This window comes from Rhinoderma darwinii (assembly GCF_050947455.1).
Source record: "Rhinoderma darwinii isolate aRhiDar2 chromosome 5 unlocalized genomic scaffold, aRhiDar2.hap1 SUPER_5_unloc_17, whole genome shotgun sequence".
In the NCBI taxonomy this organism is placed as follows: domain Eukaryota; kingdom Metazoa; phylum Chordata; class Amphibia; order Anura; family Rhinodermatidae; genus Rhinoderma; species Rhinoderma darwinii.
In genome coordinates this window covers 524,359-537,999 of record NW_027461773.1, presented here as the reverse complement: position 1 = coordinate 537,999, position 13,641 = coordinate 524,359, and the positions used below count along the sequence as shown (strand labels likewise).

General features: G+C 47.9%; 10 non-coding genes across 10 annotated transcripts; all 10 read left to right on the top strand.

Annotated features, from left to right (window-relative positions):
- The first annotated feature begins 153 nt into the window (after nucleotides 1-153).
- LOC142686391 (U2 spliceosomal RNA) lies at nucleotides 154-344 on the top strand. Its single transcript, XR_012855742.1, has one exon. It is a non-coding gene; the product is annotated as a U2 spliceosomal RNA (small nuclear RNA).
- A 1,289-nt stretch (nucleotides 345-1,633) lies between these two features.
- LOC142686390 (U2 spliceosomal RNA) lies at nucleotides 1,634-1,824 on the top strand. The gene has a single exon (XR_012855741.1). It is a non-coding gene; the product is annotated as a U2 spliceosomal RNA (small nuclear RNA).
- A 1,284-nt stretch (nucleotides 1,825-3,108) lies between these two features.
- On the top strand, nucleotides 3,109-3,299 carry LOC142686389 (U2 spliceosomal RNA). Its single transcript, XR_012855740.1, has one exon. It is a non-coding gene; the product is annotated as a U2 spliceosomal RNA (small nuclear RNA).
- A 1,276-nt stretch (nucleotides 3,300-4,575) lies between these two features.
- Nucleotides 4,576-4,766, top strand: LOC142686387 (U2 spliceosomal RNA). The gene has a single exon (XR_012855739.1). It is a non-coding gene; the product is annotated as a U2 spliceosomal RNA (small nuclear RNA).
- A 1,285-nt stretch (nucleotides 4,767-6,051) lies between these two features.
- On the top strand, nucleotides 6,052-6,242 carry LOC142686386 (U2 spliceosomal RNA). The gene has a single exon (XR_012855738.1). It is a non-coding gene; the product is annotated as a U2 spliceosomal RNA (small nuclear RNA).
- Nucleotides 6,243-7,518: 1,276 nt separating this feature from the next.
- LOC142686385 (U2 spliceosomal RNA) lies at nucleotides 7,519-7,709 on the top strand. Its single transcript, XR_012855737.1, has one exon. It is a non-coding gene; the product is annotated as a U2 spliceosomal RNA (small nuclear RNA).
- Nucleotides 7,710-8,993: 1,284 nt separating this feature from the next.
- On the top strand, nucleotides 8,994-9,184 carry LOC142686383 (U2 spliceosomal RNA). Its single transcript, XR_012855735.1, has one exon. It is a non-coding gene; the product is annotated as a U2 spliceosomal RNA (small nuclear RNA).
- Nucleotides 9,185-10,472: 1,288 nt separating this feature from the next.
- Nucleotides 10,473-10,663, top strand: LOC142686382 (U2 spliceosomal RNA). The gene has a single exon (XR_012855734.1). It is a non-coding gene; the product is annotated as a U2 spliceosomal RNA (small nuclear RNA).
- Nucleotides 10,664-11,947: 1,284 nt separating this feature from the next.
- Nucleotides 11,948-12,138, top strand: LOC142686381 (U2 spliceosomal RNA). Its single transcript, XR_012855733.1, has one exon. It is a non-coding gene; the product is annotated as a U2 spliceosomal RNA (small nuclear RNA).
- A 1,288-nt stretch (nucleotides 12,139-13,426) lies between these two features.
- Nucleotides 13,427-13,617, top strand: LOC142686380 (U2 spliceosomal RNA). The gene has a single exon (XR_012855732.1). It is a non-coding gene; the product is annotated as a U2 spliceosomal RNA (small nuclear RNA).
- The last annotated feature ends 24 nt before the right edge of the window (nucleotides 13,618-13,641 follow it).

Here is a 13,641-nt window from a genome sequence, read left to right as displayed (position 1 = left end):
TGGCTTCCTCTCCGGCCTTTATTCACCTCCCGTGTAGCTGTGAGTGTGTGAGCCTGCAGGGCCCCATGGAATTGCCTAGAAGTAGGCTGAATCGCTGCAAGGGCTGAACAGCAGTATCGGGCAGGCTCGGGCAACGCGCGGCCCGTTCGGGTTATCGCTTCTCGGCCTTTTGGCTAAGATCAAGTGTAGTATCTGTTCTTATCAGTTTAATATCTGATACGTCCCCTATCTGGGGACCATATATTAAATGGATTTTTAGAACAGGGAGATGGAAATAGAGCTTGCTCTGTCCACTCCACGCATTGACCTGGTATTGCAGTATTTCCAGGACCGGTGCACCCTTTCCTTATGTGTTGACTAAAAGCAGATTCCAAAAGTGTTTTTTGTCTTTGCTATTGTTTCTGTCTTTCTGAAGGGATCTCCCCTTTTAATCCCATTATTTCAACACCTGTTGGACAATGCATGAGTGATAATGAGCTCATTGATTAAATGCAATTAATGAATAGATTGCCACCTCTTGTTGTGTGTCGTCTGTGTTTCTGTGTTTCCGGCATTTCACATTGGAACACCTCATTCACCTTCCTTGTCTTCTCTCCGCCCTCCCTTTTAGGTAAGTTAAAGAGCTGCACCTGAGCCAGCCACTTGATTGATTGATTGATTGATTGATTGATTGATTGATTGATTGATTGATTGATGCAGCACAACAGTCAAATAGTGGAGTGGAGTAGGGGAACAGCAAACAGCCAATAAAGCAGCCCGCCCGCTCGCCTGCCCGCCACAATGGACCTACCTGTGTACACTAGATGGATGTGATGGAATGTACTGTCGTCCCTACATTTCAAGAAGAAGTAAGAATTGCAGTTGCAACAAAGCCTTGCTTGCCTACAAAGAGAGCAGCAATTTGGATTTGTTACTATGTTACCTAGAAGAATAACAAACTGTGCAAGGATGGAGGTTGTAGGAGCAAGGAGAAGTTGTCTGTAAAGTTGGTGGATACCTATTTTCCATTTTGCAATCCCTTGTCTCCCTCTTGTGGCCTCCTGGAGGCAACTAGCTGTGCAAAAAAAAGACAGCCTGGCGGCCGGCTGTTGCAGTGTTGCCCTCTCAGGCAACACTGAGTGACTGACTGAGCCTCACCGTCTTATATAAAGTTCAGACGGAACTTTGCACGTGTCATAGTGGAGCCCTCAGGATTCCAGAGCCAGCTTTCTGACATCATAATGGGGCCTCAGAGATAAAAGCCTGGGCCCAGGCAGTGTTGGTCAGTGCTGCTCAGCAGGCAGCACTGGACTGGACTGGATTACAGCTGATACAAGGTGTGAAGGAACAAGGGGTGGCTGTGGGCATGCACTTGCTGCCGCTGCCAGTGTTTATCTGCATGGCAGCAGGGCATTTGGGCGTTGCCAGGAAGGCGTTTTTATGTAGATTCCTCATCTTTCAGCACTGCATTGTGGTGCAAGCAAAAGAAGCAAATCCTGTCTGGCTTCCTCTCCGGCCTTTATTCACCTCCCGTGTAGCTGTGAGTGTGTGAGCCTGCAGGGCCCCATGGAATTGCCTAGAAGTAGGCTGAATCGCTGCAAGGGCTGAACAGCAGTATCGGGCAGGCTCGGGCAACGCGCGGCCCGTTCGGGTTATCGCTTCTCGGCCTTTTGGCTAAGATCAAGTGTAGTATCTGTTCTTATCAGTTTAATATCTGATACGTCCCCTATCTGGGGACCATATATTAAATGGATTTTTAGAACAGGGAGATGGAAATAGAGCTTGCTCTGTCCACTCCACGCATTGACCTGGTATTGCAGTATTTCCAGGACCGGTGCACCCTTTCCTTATGTGTTGACTAAAAGCAGATTCCAAAAGTGTTTTTTGTCTTTGCTATTGTTTCTGTCTTTCTGAAGGGATCTCCCCTTTTAATCCCATTATTTCAACACCTGTTGGACAATGCATGAGTGATAATGAGCTCATTGATTAAATGCAATTAATGAATAGATTGCCACCTCTTGTTGTGTGTCGTCTGTGTTTCTGTGTTTCCGGCATTTCACATTGGAACACCTCATTCACCTTCCTTGTCTTCTCTCCGCCCTCCCTTTTAGGTAAGTTAAAGAGCTGCACCTGAGCCAGCCACTGATTGATTGATTGATTGATTGATTGATTGATTGATTGATTGATTGATGCAGCACAACAGTCAAATAGTGGAGTGGAGTAGGGGAACAGCAAACAGCCAATAAAGCAGCCCGCCCGCTCGCCTGCCCGCCACAATGGACCTACCTGTGTACACTAGATGGATGTGATGGAATGTACTGTCGTCCCTACATTTCAAGAAGAAGTAAGAATTGCAGTTGCAACAAAGCCTTGCTTGCCTACAAAGAGAGCAGCAATTTGGATTTGTTACTATGTTACCTAGGAGAATAACAAACTGTGCAAGGATGGAGGTTGTAGGAGCAAGGAGAAGTTGTCTGTAAAGTTGGTGGATGCCTATTTTCCATTTTGCAGTCCCTTGTCTCCCTCTTGTGGCCTCCTGGAGGCAACTAGCTGTGCAAAAAAAAGACAGCCTGGCGGCCGGCTGTTGCAGTGTTGCCCTCTCAGGCAACACTGAGTGACTGACTGAGCCTCACCGTCTTATATAAAGTTCAGACGGAACTTTGCACGTGTCATAGTGGAGCCCTCAGGATTCCAGAGCCAGCTTTCTGACATCATAATGGGGCCTCAGAGATAAAAGCCTGGGCCCAGGCAGTGTTGGTCAGTGCTGCTCAGCAGGCAGCACTGGACTGGACTGGATTACAGCTGATACAAGGTGTGAAGGAACAAGGGGTGGCTGTGGGCATGCACTTGCTGCCGCTGCCAGTGTTTATCTGCATGGCAGCAGGGCATTTGGGCGTTGCCAGGAAGGCGTTTTTATGTAGATTCCTCCTCTTTCAGCACTGCATTGTGGTGCAAGCAAAAGAAGCAAATCCTGTCTGGCTTCCTCTCCGGCCTTTATTCACCTCCCGTGTAGCTGTGAGTGTGTGAGCCTGCAGGGCCCCATGGAATTGCCTAGAAGTAGGCTGAATCGCTGCAAGGGCTGAACAGCAGTATCGGGCAGGCTCGGGCAACGCGCGGCCCGTTCGGGTTATCGCTTCTCGGCCTTTTGGCTAAGATCAAGTGTAGTATCTGTTCTTATCAGTTTAATATCTGATACGTCCCCTATCTGGGGACCATATATTAAATGGATTTTTAGAACAGGGAGATGGAAATAGAGCTTGCTCTGTCCACTCCACGCATTGACCTGGTATTGCAGTATTTCCAGGACCGGTGCACCCTTTCCTTATGTGTTGACTAAAAGCAGATTCCAAAAGTGTTTTTTGTCTTTGCTATTGTTTCTGTCTTTCTGAAGGGATCTCCCCTTTTAATCCCATTATTTCAACACCTGTTGGACAATGCATGAGTGATAATGAGCTCATTGATTAAATGCAATTAATGAATAGATTGCCACCTCTTGTTGTGTGTCGTCTGTGTTTCTGTGTTTCCGGCATTTCACATTGGAACACCTCATTCACCTTCCTTGTCTTCTCTCCGCCCTCCCTTTTAGGTAAGTTAAAGAGCTGCACCTGAGCCAGCCACTGATTGATTGATTGATTGATTGATTGATTGATTGATTGATGCAGCACAACAGTCAAATAGTGGAGTGGAGTAGGGGAACAGCAAACAGCCAATAAAGCAGCCCGCCCGCTCGCCTGCCCGCCACAATGGACCTACCTGTGTACACTAGATGGATGTGATGGAATGTACTGTCGTCCCTACATTTCAAGAAGAAGTAAGAATTGCAGTTGCAACAAAGCCTTGCTTGCCTACAAAGAGAGCAGCAATTTGGATTTGTTACTATGTTACCTAGAAGAATAACAAACTGTGCAAGGATGGAGGTTGTAGGAGCAAGGAGAAGTTGTCTGTAAAGTTGGTGGATGCCTATTTTCCATTTTGCAGTCCCTTGTCTCCCTCTTGTGGCCTCCTGGAGGCAACTAGCTGTGCAAAAAAAAGACAGCCTGGCGGCCGGCTGTTGCAGTGTTGCCCTCTCAGGCAACACTGAGTGACTGACTGAGCCTCACCGTCTTATATAAAGTTCAGACGGAACTTTGCACGTGTCATAGTGGAGCCCTCAGGATTCCAGAGCCAGCTTTCTGACATCATAATGGGGCCTCAGAGATAAAAGCCTGGGCCCAGGCAGTGTTGGTCAGTGCTGCTCAGCAGGCAGCACTGGACTGGACTGGATTACAGCTGATACAAGGTGTGAAGGAACAAGGGGTGGCTGTGGGCATGCACTTGCTGCCGCTGCCAGTGTTTATCTGCATGGCAGCAGGGCATTTGGGCGTTGCCAGGAAGGCGTTTTTATGTAGATTCCTCCTCTTTCAGCACTGCATTGTGGTGCAAGCAAAAGAAGCAAATCCTGTCTGGCTTCCTCTCCGGCCTTTATTCACCTCCCGTGTAGCTGTGAGTGTGTGAGCCTGCAGGGCCCCATGGAATTGCCTAGAAGTAGGCTGAATCGCTGCAAGGGCTGAACAGCAGTATCGGGCAGGCTCGGGCAACGCGCGGCCCGTTCGGGTTATCGCTTCTCGGCCTTTTGGCTAAGATCAAGTGTAGTATCTGTTCTTATCAGTTTAATATCTGATACGTCCCCTATCTGGGGACCATATATTAAATGGATTTTTAGAACAGGGAGATGGAAATAGAGCTTGCTCTGTCCACTCCACGCATTGACCTGGTATTGCAGTATTTCCAGGACCGGTGCACCCTTTCCTTATGTGTTGACTAAAAGCAGATTCCAAAAGTGTTTTTTGTCTTTGCTATTGTTTCTGTCTTTCTGAAGGGATCTCCCCTTTTAATCCCATTATTTCAACACCTGTTGGACAATGCATGAGTGATAATGAGCTCATTGATTAAATGCAATTAATGAATAGATTGCCACCTCTTGTTGTGTGTCGTCTGTGTTTCTGTGTTTCCGGCATTTCACATTGGAACACCTCATTCACCTTCCTTGTCTTCTCTCCGCCCTCCCTTTTAGGTAAGTTAAAGAGCTGCACCTGAGCCAGCCACTGATTGATTGATTGATTGATTGATTGATTGATTGATTGATTGATTGATGCAGCACAACAGTCAAATAGTGGAGTGGAGTAGGGGAACAGCAAACAGCCAATAAAGCAGCCCGCCCGCTCGCCTGCCCGCCACAATGGACCTACCTGTGTACACTAGATGGATGTGATGGAATGTACTGTCGTCCCTACATTTCAAGAAGAAGTAAGAATTGCAGTTGCAACAAAGCCTTGCTTGCCTACAAAGAGAGCAGCAATTTGGATTTGTTACTATGTTACCTAGAAGAATAACAAACTGTGCAAGGATGGAGGTTGTAGGAGCAAGGAGAAGTTGTCTGTAAAGTTGGTGGATGCCTATTTTCCATTTTGCAGTCCCTTGTCTCCCTCTTGTGGCCTCCTGGAGGCAACTAGCTGTGCAAAAAAAAGACAGCCTGGCGGCCGGCTGTTGCAGTGTTGCCCTCTCAGGCAACACTGAGTGATTGACTGAGCCTCACCGTCTTATATAAAGTTCAGACGGAACTTTGCACGTGTCATAGTGGAGCCAGCCAGGATTCCAGAGCCAGCTTTCTGACATCATAATGGGGCCTCAGAGATAAAAGCCTGGGCCCAGGCAGTGTTGGTCAGTGCTGCTCAGCAGGCAGCACTGGACTGGACTGGATTACAGCTGATACAAGGTGTGAAGGAACAAGGGGTGGCTGTGGGCATGCACTTGCTGCCGCTGCCAGTGTTTATCTGCATGGCAGCAGGGCATTTGGGCGTTGCCAGGAAGGCGTTTTTATGTAGATTCCTCCTCTTTCAGCACTGCATTGTGGTGCAAGCAAAAGAAGCAAATCCTGTCTGGCTTCCTCTCCGGCCTTTATTCACCTCCCGTGTAGCTGTGAGTGTGTGAGCCTGCAGGGCCCCATGGAATTGCCTAGAAGTAGGCTGAATCGCTGCAAGGGCTGAACAGCAGTATCGGGCAGGCTCGGGCAACGCGCGGCCCGTTCGGGTTATCGCTTCTCGGCCTTTTGGCTAAGATCAAGTGTAGTATCTGTTCTTATCAGTTTAATATCTGATACGTCCCCTATCTGGGGACCATATATTAAATGGATTTTTAGAACAGGGAGATGGAAATAGAGCTTGCTCTGTCCACTCCACGCATTGACCTGGTATTGCAGTATTTCCAGGACCGGTGCACCCTTTCCTTATGTGTTGACTAAAAGCAGATTCCAAAAGTGTTTTTTGTCTTTGCTATTGTTTCTGTCTTTCTGAAGGGATCTCCCCTTTTAATCCCATTATTTCAACACCTGTTGGACAATGCATGAGTGATAATGAGCTCATTGATTAAATGCAATTAATGAATAGATTGCCACCTCTTGTTGTGTGTCGTCTGTGTTTCTGTGTTTCCGGCATTTCACATTGGAACACCTCATTCACCTTCCTTGTCTTCTCTCCGCCCTCCCTTTTAGGTAAGTTAAAGAGCTGCACCTGAGCCAGCCACTGATTGATTGATTGATTGATTGATTGATTGATTGATTGATGCAGCACAACAGTCAAATAGTGGAGTGGAGTAGGGGAACAGCAAACAGCCAATAAAGCAGCCCGCCCGCTCGCCTGCCCGCCACAATGGACCTACCTGTGTACACTAGATGGATGTGATGGAATGTACTGTCGTCCCTACATTTCAAGAAGAAGTAAGAATTGCAGTTGCAACAAAGCCTTGCTTGCCTACAAAGAGAGCAGCAATTTGGATTTGCTACTATGTTACCTAGAAGAATAACAAACTGTGCAAGGATGGAGGTTGTAGGAGCAAGGAGAAGTTGTCTGTAAAGTTGGTGGATGCCTATTTTCCATTTTGCAGTCCCTTGTCTCCCTCTTGTGGCCTCCTGGAGGCAACTAGCTGTGCAAAAAAAAGACAGCCTGGCGGCCGGCTGTTGCAGTGTTGCCCTCTCAGGCAACACTGAGTGACTGACTGAGCCTCACCGTCTTATATAAAGTTCAGACGGAACTTTGCACGTGTCATAGTGGAGCCCTCAGGATTCCAGAGCCAGCTTTCTGACATCATAATGGGGCCTCAGAGATAAAAGCCTGGGCCCAGGCAGTGTTGGTCAGTGCTGCTCAGCAGGCAGCACTGGACTGGACTGGATTACAGCTGATACAAGGTGTGAAGGAACAAGGGGTGGCTGTGGGCATGCACTTGCTGCCGCTGCCAGTGTTTATCTGCATGGCAGCAGGGCATTTGGGCGTTGCCAGGAAGGCGTTTTTATGTAGATTCCTCCTCTTTCAGCACTGCATTGTGGTGCAAGCAAAAGAAGCAAATCCTGTCTGGCTTCCTCTCCGGCCTTTATTCACCTCCCGTGTAGCTGTGAGTGTGTGAGCCTGCAGGGCCCCATGGAATTGCCTAGAAGTAGGCTGAATCGCTGCAAGGGCTGAACAGCAGTATCGGGCAGGCTCGGGCAACGCGCGGCCCGTTCGGGTTATCGCTTCTCGGCCTTTTGGCTAAGATCAAGTGTAGTATCTGTTCTTATCAGTTTAATATCTGATACGTCCCCTATCTGGGGACCATATATTAAATGGATTTTTAGAACAGGGAGATGGAAATAGAGCTTGCTCTGTCCACTCCACGCATTGACCTGGTATTGCAGTATTTCCAGGACCGGTGCACCCTTTCCTTATGTGTTGACTAAAAGCAGATTCCAAAAGTGTTTTTTGTCTTTGCTATTGTTTCTGTCTTTCTGAAGGGATCTCCCCTTTTAATCCCATTATTTCAACACCTGTTGGACAATGCATGAGTGATAATGAGCTCATTGATTAAATGCAATTAATGAATAGATTGCCACCTCTTGTTGTGTGTCGTCTGTGTTTCTGTGTTTCCGGCATTTCACATTGGAACACCTCATTCACCTTCCTTGTCTTCTCTCCGCCCTCCCTTTTAGGTAAGTTAAAGAGCTGCACCTGAGCCAGCCACTGATTGATTGATTGATTGATTGATTGATTGATTGATTGATTGATTGATGCAGCACAACAGTCAAATAGTGGAGTGGAGTAGGGGAACAGCAAACAGCCAATAAAGCAGCCCGCCCGCTCGCCTGCCCGCCACAATGGACCTACCTGTGTACACTAGATGGATGTGATGGAATGTACTGTCGTCCCTACATTTCAAGAAGAAGTAAGAATTGCAGTTGCAACAAAGCCTTGCTTGCCTACAAAGAGAGCAGCAATTTGGATTTGTTACTATGTTACCTAGAAGAATAACAAACTGTGCAAGGATGGAGGTTGTAGGAGCAAGGAGAAGTTGTCTGTAAAGTTGGTGGATGCCTATTTTCCATTTTGCAGTCCCTTGTCTCCCTCTTGTGGCCTCCTGGAGGCAACTAGCTGTGCAAAAAAAAGACAGCCTGGCGGCCGGCTGTTGCAGTGTTGCCCTCTCAGGCAACACTGAGTGACTGACTGAGCCTCACCGTCTTATATAAAGTTCAGACGGAACTTTGCACGTGTCATAGTGGAGCCCTCAGGATTCCAGAGCCAGCTTTCTGACATCATAATGGGGCCTCAGAGATAAAAGCCTGGGCCCAGGCAGTGTTGGTCAGTGCTGCTCAGCAGGCAGCACTGGACTGGACTGGATTACAGCTGATACAAGGTGTGAAGGAACAAGGGGTGGCTGTGGGCATGCACTTGCTGCCGCTGCCAGTGTTTATCTGCATGGCAGCAGGGCATTTGGGCGTTGCCAGGAAGGCGTTTTTATGTAGATTCCTCCTCTTTCAGCACTGCATTGTGGTGCAAGCAAAAGAAGCAAATCCTGTCTGGCTTCCTCTCCGGCCTTTATTCACCTCCCGTGTAGCTGTGAGTGTGTGAGCCTGCAGGGCCCCATGGAATTGCCTAGAAGTAGGCTGAATCGCTGCAAGGGCTGAACAGCAGTATCGGGCAGGCTCGGGCAACGCGCGGCCCATTCGGGTTATCGCTTCTCGGCCTTTTGGCTAAGATCAAGTGTAGTATCTGTTCTTATCAGTTTAATATCTGATACGTCCCCTATCTGGGGACCATATATTAAATGGATTTTTAGAACAGGGAGATGGAAATAGAGCTTGCTCTGTCCACTCCACGCATTGACCTGGTATTGCAGTATTTCCAGGACCGGTGCACCCTTTCCTTATGTGTTGACTAAAAGCAGATTCCAAAAGTGTTTTTTGTCTTTGCTATTGTTTCTGTCTTTCTGAAGGGATCTCCCCTTTTAATCCCATTATTTCAACACCTGTTGGACAATGCATGAGTGATAATGAGCTCATTGATTAAATGCAATTAATGAATAGATTGCCACCTCTTGTTGTGTGTCGTCTGTGTTTCTGTGTTTCCGGCATTTCACATTGGAACACCTCATTCACCTTCCTTGTCTTCTCTCCGCCCTCCCTTTTAGGTAAGTTAAAGAGCTGCACCTGAGCCAGCCACTGATTGATTGATTGATTGATTGATTGATTGATTGATTGATTGATTGATTGATGCAGCACAACAGTCAAATAGTGGAGTGGAGTAGGGGAACAGCAAACAGCCAATAAAGCAGCCCGCCCGCTCGCCTGCCCGCCACAATGGACCTACCTGTGTACACTAGATGGATGTGATGGAATGTACTGTCGTCCCTACATTTCAAGAAGAAGTAAGAATTGCAGTTGCAACAAAGCCTTGCTTGCCTACAAAGAGAGCAGCAATTTGGATTTGTTACTATGTTACCTAGAAGAATAACAAACTGTGCAAGGATGGAGGTTGTAGGAGCAAGGAGAAGTTGTCTGTAAAGTTGGTGGATGCCTATTTTCCATTTTGCAGTCCCTTGTCTCCCTCTTGTGGCCTCCTGGAGGCAACTAGCTGTGCAAAAAAAAGACAGCCTGGCGGCCGGCTGTTGCAGTGTTGCCCTCTCAGGCAACACTGAGTGACTGACTGAGCCTCACCGTCTTATATAAAGTTCAGACGGAACTTTGCACGTGTCATAGTGGAGCCCTCAGGATTCCAGAGCCAGCTTTCTGACATCATAATGGGGCCTCAGAGATAAAAGCCTGGGCCCAGGCAGTGTTGGTCAGTGCTGCTCAGCAGGCAGCACTGGACTGGACTGGATTACAGCTGATACAAGGTGTGAAGGAACAAGGGGTGGCTGTGGGCATGCACTTGCTGCCGCTGCCAGTGTTTATCTGCATGGCAGCAGGGCATTTGGGCGTTGCCAGGAAGGCGTTTTTATGTAGATTCCTCCTCTTTCAGCACTGCATTGTGGTGCAAGCAAAAGAAGCAAATCCTGTCTGGCTTCCTCTCCGGCCTTTATTCACCTCCCGTGTAGCTGTGAGTGTGTGAGCCTGCAGGGCCCCATGGAATTGCCTAGAAGTAGGCTGAATCGCTGCAAGGGCTGAACAGCAGTATCGGGCAGGCTCGGGCAACGCGCGGCCCGTTCGGGTTATCGCTTCTCGGCCTTTTGGCTAAGATCAAGTGTAGTATCTGTTCTTATCAGTTTAATATCTGATACGTCCCCTATCTGGGGACCATATATTAAATGGATTTTTAGAACAGGGAGATGGAAATAGAGCTTGCTCTGTCCACTCCACGCATTGACCTGGTATTGCAGTATTTCCAGGACCGGTGCACCCTTTCCTTATGTGTTGACTAAAAGCAGATTCCAAAAGTGTTTTTTGTCTTTGCTATTGTTTCTGTCTTTCTGAAGGGATCTCCCCTTTTAATCCCATTATTTCAACACCTGTTGGACAATGCATGAGTGATAATGAGCTCATTGATTAAATGCAATTAATGAATAGATTGCCACCTCTTGTTGTGTGTCGTCTGTGTTTCTGTGTTTCCGGCATTTCACATTGGAACACCTCATTCACCTTCCTTGTCTTCTCTCCGCCCTCCCTTTTAGGTAAGTTAAAGAGCTGCACCTGAGCCAGCCACTGATTGATTGATTGATTGATTGATTGATTGATTGATTGATTGATTGATGCAGCACAACAGTCAAATAGTGGAGTGGAGTAGGGGAACAGCAAACAGCCAATAAAGCAGCCCGCCCGCTCGCCTGCCCGCCACAATGGACCTACCTGTGTACACTAGATGGATGTGATGGAATGTACTGTCGTCCCTACATTTCAAGAAGAAGTAAGAATTGCAGTTGCAACAAAGCCTTGCTTGCCTACAAAGAGAGCAGCAATTTGGATTTGTTACTATGTTACCTAGAAGAATAACAAACTGTGCAAGGATGGAGGTTGTAGGAGCAAGGAGAAGTTGTCTGTAAAGTTGGTGGATGCCTATTTTCCATTTTGCAGTCCCTTGTCTCCCTCTTGTGGCCTCCTGGAGGCAACTAGCTGTGCAAAAAAAAGACAGCCTGGCGGCCGGCTGTTGCAGTGTTGCCCTCTCAGGCAACACTGAGTGACTGACTGAGCCTCACCGTCTTATATAAAGTTCAGACGGAACTTTGCACGTGTCATAGTGGAGCCCTCAGGATTCCAGAGCCAGCTTTCTGACATCATAATGGGGCCTCAGAGATAAAAGCCTGGGCCCAGGCAGTGTTGGTCAGTGCTGCTCAGCAGGCAGCACTGGACTGGACTGGATTACAGCTGATACAAGGTGTGAAGGAACAAGGGGTGGCTGTGGGCATGCACTTGCTGCCGCTGCCAGTGTTTATCTGCATGGCAGCAGGGCATTTGGGCGTTGCCAGGAAGGCGTTTTTATGTAGATTCCTCCTCTTTCAGCACTGCATTGTGGTGCAAGCAAAAGAAGCAAATCCTGTCTGGCTTCCTCTCCGGCCTTTATTCACCTCCCGTGTAGCTGTGAGTGTGTGAGCCTGCAGGGCCCCATGGAATTGCCTAGAAGTAGGCTGAATCGCTGCAAGGGCTGAACAGCAGTATCGGGCAGGCTCGGGCAACGCGCGGCCCGTTCGGGTTATCGCTTCTCGGCCTTTTGGCTAAGATCAAGTGTAGTATCTGTTCTTATCAGTTTAATATCTGATACGTCCCCTATCTGGGGACCATATATTAAATGGATTTTTAGAACAGGGAGATGGAAATAGAGCTTGCTCTGTCCACTCCACGCATTGACCTGGTATTGCAGTATTTCCAGGACCGGTGCACCCTTTCCTTATGTGTTGACTAAAAGCAGATTCCAAAAGTGTTTTTTGTCTTTGCTATTGTTTCTGTCTTTCTGAAGGGATCTCCCCTTTTAATCCCATTATTTCAACACCTGTTGGACAATGCATGAGTGATAATGAGCTCATTGATTAAATGCAATTAATGAATAGATTGCCACCTCTTGTTGTGTGTCGTCTGTGTTTCTGTGTTTCCGGCATTTCACATTGGAACACCTCATTCACCTTCCTTGTCTTCTCTCCGCCCTCCCTTTTAGGTAAGTTAAAGAGCTGCACCTGAGCCAGCCACTGATTGATTGATTGATTGATTGATTGATTGATTGATTGATTGATTGATTGATGCAGCACAACAGTCAAATAGTGGAGTGGAGTAGGGGAACAGCAAACAGCCAATAAAGCAGCCCGCCCGCTCGCCTGCCCGCCACAATGGACCTACCTGTGTACACTAGATGGATGTGATGGAATGTACTGTCGTCCCTACATTTCAAGAAGAAGTAAGAATTGCAGTTGCAACAAAGCCTTGCTTGCCTACAAAGAGAGCAGCAATTTGGATTTGTTACTATGTTACCTAGAAGAATAACAAACTGTGCAAGGATGGAGGTTGTAGGAGCAAGGAGAAGTTGTCTGTAAAGTTGGTGGATACCTATTTTCCATTTTGCAATCCCTTGTCTCCCTCTTGTGGCCTCCTGGAGGCAACTAGCTGTGCAAAAAAAAGACAGCCTGGCGGCCGGCTGTTGCAGTGTTGCCCTCTCAGGCAACACTGAGTGACTGACTGAGCCTCACCGTCTTATATAAAGTTCAGACGGAACTTTGCACGTGTCATAGTGGAGCCCTCAGGATTCCAGAGCCAGCTTTCTGACATCATAATGGGGCCTCAGAGATAAAAGCCTGGGCCCAGGCAGTGTTGGTCAGTGCTGCTCAGCAGGCAGCACTGGACTGGACTGGATTACAGCTGATACAAGGTGTGAAGGAACAAGGGGTGGCTGTGGGCATGCACTTGCTGCCGCTGCCAGTGTTTATCTGCATGGCAGCAGGGCATTTGGGCGTTGCCAGGAAGGCGTTTTTATGTAGATTCCTCATCTTTCAGCACTGCATTGTGGTGCAAGCAAAAGAAGCAAATCCTGTCTGGCTTCCTCTCCGGCCTTTATTCACCTCCCGTGTAGCTGTGAGTGTGTGAGCCTGCAGGGCCCCATGGAATTGCCTAGAAGTAGGCTGAATCGCTGCAAGGGCTGAACAGCAGTATCGGGCAGGCTCGGGCAACGCGCGGCCCGTTCGGGTTATCGCTTCTCGGCCTTTTGGCTAAGATCAAGTGTAGTATCTGTTCTTATCAGTTTAATATCTGATACGTCCCCTATCTGGGGACCATATATTAAATGGATTTTTAGAACAGGGAGATGGAAATAGAGCTTGCTCTGTCCACTCCACGCATTGACCTGGTATTGCAGTATTTCCAGGACCGGTGCACCCTTTCCTTATGTGTTGACTAAAAGCAGA